The sequence below is a fragment of the Zootoca vivipara genome, chromosome 11, assembly GCF_963506605.1.
Source record: "Zootoca vivipara chromosome 11, rZooViv1.1, whole genome shotgun sequence".
In the NCBI taxonomy this organism is placed as follows: domain Eukaryota; kingdom Metazoa; phylum Chordata; class Lepidosauria; order Squamata; family Lacertidae; genus Zootoca; species Zootoca vivipara.
In genome coordinates this window covers 2,540,837-2,546,962 of record NC_083286.1, presented here as the reverse complement: position 1 = coordinate 2,546,962, position 6,126 = coordinate 2,540,837, and the positions used below count along the sequence as shown (strand labels likewise).

General features: G+C 49.1%; 1 protein-coding gene across 4 annotated transcripts in view; it reads left to right on the top strand.

The window, feature by feature from the left end:
* Window positions 1-244: 244 nt before the first annotated feature.
* CEMIP2 (cell migration inducing hyaluronidase 2) overlaps window positions 245-6,126 on the top strand; it is a 59,686-nt gene continuing 53,804 nt past the window's right edge. For 2 of the 4 annotated variants that reach the window (XM_060280052.1, XM_035099633.2), the window contains exon 1: window positions 4,220-4,418. The gene's annotated coding sequence lies outside the window, so the exon portion shown is untranslated. Of the gene's footprint in view, window positions 695-4,219; window positions 4,419-5,439; window positions 5,934-6,126 lie in introns of those variants that run through there. The other 2 variants (XM_035099632.2, XM_035099634.2) reach the window with 2 other exon arrangements.

Here is a 6,126-nt window from a genome sequence, read left to right as displayed (position 1 = left end):
CAGTTGCTCCCTAAAAGAAATGTTTCCATCAGTATCTCCATGCCAACCCAGTGATTTCATTATTTATTTCAGTTTTACACATGGGAAAGTGAGATAGTGATTATCCTGTGAATCATTGACCTAGCATGGATTTTTAGCCTCAGTCCATGTACAACAGTCTGCCCAGTGGTTCTGCATCCATTGTACTGATGCTGAGTAACTGCATCTCTCTGTAGACAAAGAGATCAGAATCAGCAATACCAAATATATTAGCTCAAGTAAGGGATAAAGTCTTTGCATTTAAGGCAGCAATTGCCCTAGGGGCAAGCCCCACTTTATCGGGGCTACTTCTGCCTAGGACTGTGATTCAAGTCATTTTATACTGAAAAGTATCGCCGATAGTTAAAAACCATTGGATTCGAAATGGTTGCACAATCCCTTTACCAACATTTGGCTTGCATGGAAGTGTCACATGAGACAATTCCTGTTTTTGTAAGTCAGAAAAATAAGAATCTGCCATGACATCCTGAACAGAGAGGATGATAGATAATGCTTTTCCTGTTAGCAACGTCAAGCCTTTATATTCATTGCCTGAAAGCAAAGATTGTTTGCTCATTTGTTGACTGTCCATATAGACAGAAAACTGCAGCTATTGTGTGAGAGAAAAGGATTTCTAGTTCTTTGCATATCAAGTGTTTTGGATACTCCTAACCAGGTAAGTGTAAAAAGTATTTTATTCTGCAATGTTATTTTTAAAGTTATAATTAATTACTCAGATATTCTGCTATTAAAATATTTTTACTACTGTTGTATCAGAATGTGCAGGATTGTGACAACTGAAAGCTCAAGTAAGCTGCACTTTACTTTTGAATAAATATTTGTGTCTCAGGACCTCTTATTCTCGCTTACGTTTTATTTTTGTTGCATTCTGTTTCCAATTTTGCCTATTTCACCAATACTTTACTCCCTACCTCAAGTGCCCATATTTGTCAAGGTTACTGAACCTTACTATGTTTTCAGTGAAACAAACAATGCTGTTTAAGGATATATGCATCCGCTCACAGGAAGTTAACTGACGGCAGAATCCAGATTTCCACTGACCCAATAGCTACTAGTTGTCAATAATTAAAAAGAGAAATTACACCTTTTTGTTTAACAGTTTCCATTGAATTGATGCTGCTAACCTGTGCTCAGTTGCCTGGTTATAAGTTTTAAATGGGTTTACTTCTGAATACACACAGGATTCAACTGAAAACGTGTAAACATATTAAACAATAGCTGTTCTCCAACTTTGTAGTGAAGCTCTTTTAAAAATAGCATTTAATCCACTACATTATAATTGTGGTGCAATTACTATAAAGAACTCTACTTTTTCATTTTTCTTGGATCCAGAAGATAATTTTCTGACATGCCATCAGTTCAAACTGTAAATACCAATTACATACAAAATGACATTTTCCCATAAAGTCATATAACCTTCAGGAATAAAAAGTTGAATTCCATGCTGCTTATTTAAAACAGAATGAATATCTGTGCAAACCCTTCTTCATTTGCTTTGGATAAATAAATAGTATGTGGTGAATAGTTTGATAATAACACGGCAGCAGAAAAATGTCAAACAAATACACATGGAAATAGAAGAAAACAGAAACCATGACCACTTCTCAGGTGGTAATCCCAACACGTGCTTTTGGGGGCATCTGATGGCAGTCTTAACTTCTACATTGTCAGCCACAGAGCTGTGCAAGCTGGCATGTGAAAACAATGAAGCAATTATTTGCTTTTACTGGGGCGAGTGTTTTACGAAAACTTTCACATGACGATCCTGTTCTCTATTTTATCCATACTGGGCAAGACTGACCCAAAGTGTGGCACTAAAATAGCACTATGGCAATGCCCACTGGGGTACTGCTACTCTTGCACCAGCAAGACACCTCTGCCAGTGGTGAAAGAGGGGGAAATTAGTGCTTAGGCAAAGGAGGCATTTTTTCAAGAGGAATCCCTTGTTTGGCTGTGCGCCTATGGAGTTGCTCTGTTGAGCGGGATGTTTGGGCTCTAGCCTGATGTCTTCCCTGCACCTTTGGTACCCAAAATTATTGTTGCCGGCAGAACATCCAAAAGGTAAGCTTTGCAGTGTAGTGGGACTCAACCCCACATCTTGTGCTTTGCTCATGTCTTGCTTTCAGGCTTCACTTAGCCATCTGGCTGGCCAATGTGAAAAAAGGATGGTGGGCTAGAGGGCCCTTTTTCTAACCAAACTGGGCTGTTCCCGTTTTCCCATTGCAATGCACTTCCTTATTCCAGGCTGCTGCAGTTGATCACTGTGACCTTTCTGTTGCGGTTTCCGCTCTTGTGGTTGTAGCCTTTTCCCTAGCAAAAAGTTTGTTAGGTTCGCTAACACAAGTTCTCATATATGTGTAGCTGTTCTGAAGGATGTTTGTGGCAGCATTATTATTACACGGCAGGACTTGAAATATTCCCTTGTGGAATCTTTTGGGTTCTCTGAGCATGCCTTTGGGGAAGGGTTAGAGCTCAGTGGTAGAAATCCTTTGCACACAGAAGCTCCCAGGCTTAATCTCTGGCATCTCCAAGGAGGGTCAGGAAACATTCTCTGCCTAAAACCCCGGAGAACAGCTGCCAGTTAGTGTAGGCAACAGCTAGCTGCACCAATGATCTTCCTCAGCATAAGGCGCTTTCCTATGTTCCCATGCCTTCTACCCACTGGCAGGGACTTTGTGCACATGAATCAGGGTCCTGTGTGTTATAGGTCAGTGAAAGCATGGGCAAACAAGTCTTTATTGGACTTTGCAAGACTTCTGAAGCAACTGACGGGTGCTACGTCATGTATAGCAAAGGGGATGGGCAGGCCCATTCTTCGGACCCCACAATAATCTGTAGGGTGCAGTGCTCCAAGTTCACTTTCCCCAGGCGATCCAAGTGATGTTATGAGTCTACACAGGGGCAGGCAGTCTTTCAGGAAACCTGGCTCTGAGTTGTTCAGGGCATTCTATGGTAACAAGATGATATTGAACATCAACAGCCCATGCGGTTCCCTCGGAGTCAGCACTGGGATAATAAAGGTGCGTGAAGATGCTCCACTCAACAACTTGGCGGCCGCATTCTGCACCAGCTGCCGTGTAAGGCCAAATCCCAAGGGAAGTCCTGCATGGCGCGCGCATTACAGTAATCCAGGCAGCCAACACATGAAACACAGCGGCAGAGCTTATCCCGGCGCAGTTGCAACGGGCAGCACTTTGCAAACTGGTCTGGAGGCAGCTTTTCTCTCTAGCCACGAGCGGTCGCCACACGACTTGCGGGGCGGGAGGGAGGGCAGCCGGGATGCGGGAGCGCCGACCCCTCCGGGCGCGTCTCTCGCCGTTAGAGGCCGAAGGAGAAGCGAAACTTCTGGCCCAGCCGAGCCCGTCCGCCGCGTAGCAGAAAGAGCTCGGACGGGGAAGGAAGCCAAGCGCGGCCTCGATCCGCTCCTTCGTTCCTTCTCGTTTCGCGCAGGCCCCGAGTGCAGCTGCGGCGCCCAGACAAAAGCTGCTTCAAGTCTAACTTGCGCAGCAGCTCTTCCCCCTCTGGATCCACACACCCGGCTCGTCGTGCTGCGTCTTTTATATTTTAGCCCGAGATTCTCGAAGCATAGCTGCCAAGTTCTCCCTTTTTTTAAGGGAAATTCCCTTATGCTGAATAGGCTTCCTCGCGAGAAAAGGGAAAACTTGGCAGCTATGTCTCGAAGGCAGCCGCAACCCGCCGCATTTTCCATTCGGGATCCGTTGCAGAAAGGCGAAGTGTGATCTCTGCGGGAAACGGGGCGCGGGGTTGACACGGAGACAACCGCGCAAAGTGCGCCGGACTTGTACGTTCAAAAGGCCAGCAATCGGCCGGTGTCCGTTTTAGGAGCAGTTCGAGGAGACGCCTCAGAGAAGGGCAAAGTTTTGCTCCTTTCCGCGGAAGCAGCTCTTTGCAAAGGCGACTTTTTCCTCCTGGAATCGCTGGCCCCAAGGGGCGGGCGGGCGGGGGGGGGGGCAGCTGCGCGTCTTGCCGGGCTGGTCGAAGTGCAGGGGGCGCCCAGGGATGGCCTCTCGGGGCGCCGTTTCGCCTCTGCGCCTCGCCCAATGGGCGGCGCTGCGAGGAGGCTCCTCCCCCCGAGGGAGGGTTGCGGCGGGGAGGAGGGGGCGCAACAGGACAGGGGAGGGCGGAGGCGGCGCTTGCAGCGCGACGGGGCGGTGCCGCTCAGGCAGCGTCGGGCTTCTCTGCGCCCCCCGGAAGGAGACGAGGGGAGGAGCGGTGCTTGGTGCCCGTTGTGCCGAGGCAGCGGCCGGGGGAGCCGGCGGCGTCGCTGCGTGAGGAGGGGAGCCCGCCATGCCTCAGCCCCCGCCGCCCTGAGCGCGCCTCCTTCGCCTCCTCTTCCCCAGCCTGCGCTCGAGGCCACGGTGAGTGCCGCCGCCGCCCTCGCCCGGCTTCTCCTCCGTGGGCTCGCTCGGGCGCGGAGTCTTCGCCGCTTCCCCTGCCGGGCTCGAGGCTGCCCCTCTGGCCGTCTCCTGCCTCAGCTACACGGCCTTTTTGTTCTCCGCCCCTCCGTCTCGCCCACCTCCAGCCTCACATTGTTCGCCTCTTCTCCCGCAACTCCCTCCCGAAGCGGCGCGACTCTCGCGCCCCCCTCGCCTCCACCCCCTCGGGAGTCCGGCGCGAGGTCCGGCACTGGGCGCTGCTTGCCTGCGGGGCCCCGGAGGATCCGCGCGCGCCCTTGCCTCCCCCTCGGAGGCCCTGCTCGGCGGCAGCCCACGCCGCTTGCCGGACGTCCCTCTTCGCTGTGACTTCTTCCTCTGCTTTACTTCTTATTTATGTACTGTATTTTCTCTTGGCCGTTGCCTGCCTGCCTGCCCGCCCTGAGATCTCACATCTACTTCAGATCAGTTTGGCAAAACCAGGGTACAGTATTAATTTTCTAGTGATCCATATGGAAAGGAAGAGGGAAAGCAAAGGGGGAAATCAGAGCGGCCTTGTTCTGTAAACAAGGTGCTTCCAGAGGACCTACTTAAGGAGGATGTTCTTCCTGGAGGTTAGGGGGTGTTAGCTATTTGATGAGCATTTGATTCCTGCACAGAGTGGTTAGATGACACTGCACCCCACACTTTCCTGTCATCTTCCTCATCACTTTCCATATTGCAAACAAAAAGAGTGGAATTGGATTATTGAGCAACTATAATGGCACAGCATGAATTTTAATGAGGTTGAATCCCACCTGAAAATACAGGCAATGATCATTCCCTCTGTGTTTAAAGCACTTGTGACCATGCACGTGCACATCGCCACAAATCCCGAAGTTGCAGGGAAAGGGGGCATGGCATGCTTATATGCATTTATACGCACTCTGCCACCATGCACAATGACCCAGAGAGCACACACACACACACACACACACACACACCCCCGCAAATTCACTGTACCAACAGTTCCCACATTCCTCAGCAGTTTCTCATCTCAAACAGCAGTGACCCCCCCCCAATCTTCCACACTTCACACCAAATCTGATTTAATCTGCTCTCTTGAGGGAGGTGATGCAGAAACAAAAACCAGTAACTACACTAAGGAAGAGACTTTTCTCATCTCTCCAGTTATCCTACGTATGCACTCTCCTACTTTTTTGAGACTTGGCAGTCACACTGAAAACTCCCTCCAAAGGTGAGAGCTGGATGGAATAAGCCAGCAATCACTTATACTTGAACGCAAGCGTGCAAGGGTTCTTGGCTTCTCATACCTACCAGTAAATGAAAATCCTTGCATGTTTGGCAATATTCCTATTTATGACCATTGCTTGCAGCTCATTTCATGAATTGTCCTAGATGCTGCCTGAAGTACTGATTTTATTGCTGGAGCCCATTCTTCGCACACGGAAGCCCCCACATTCTCTGGTACCCCCAGATAAAAGCAACTTGGACTTACCGGTAATCTGCATTCCCTTCATACTAGCTTTCATCTTGTTTTGATCATACTGCTTGATCAAGTATGAAGAATTACATTGTCAGGAAGTATGTTGATGATGCCCTCTTCTGCTAACAGCACAGAATAAAACTTATTTGGTGTTGCATGGCTCACGTTATTTGAGCCACCTCACATGCATTTATACTTTTATGAAGC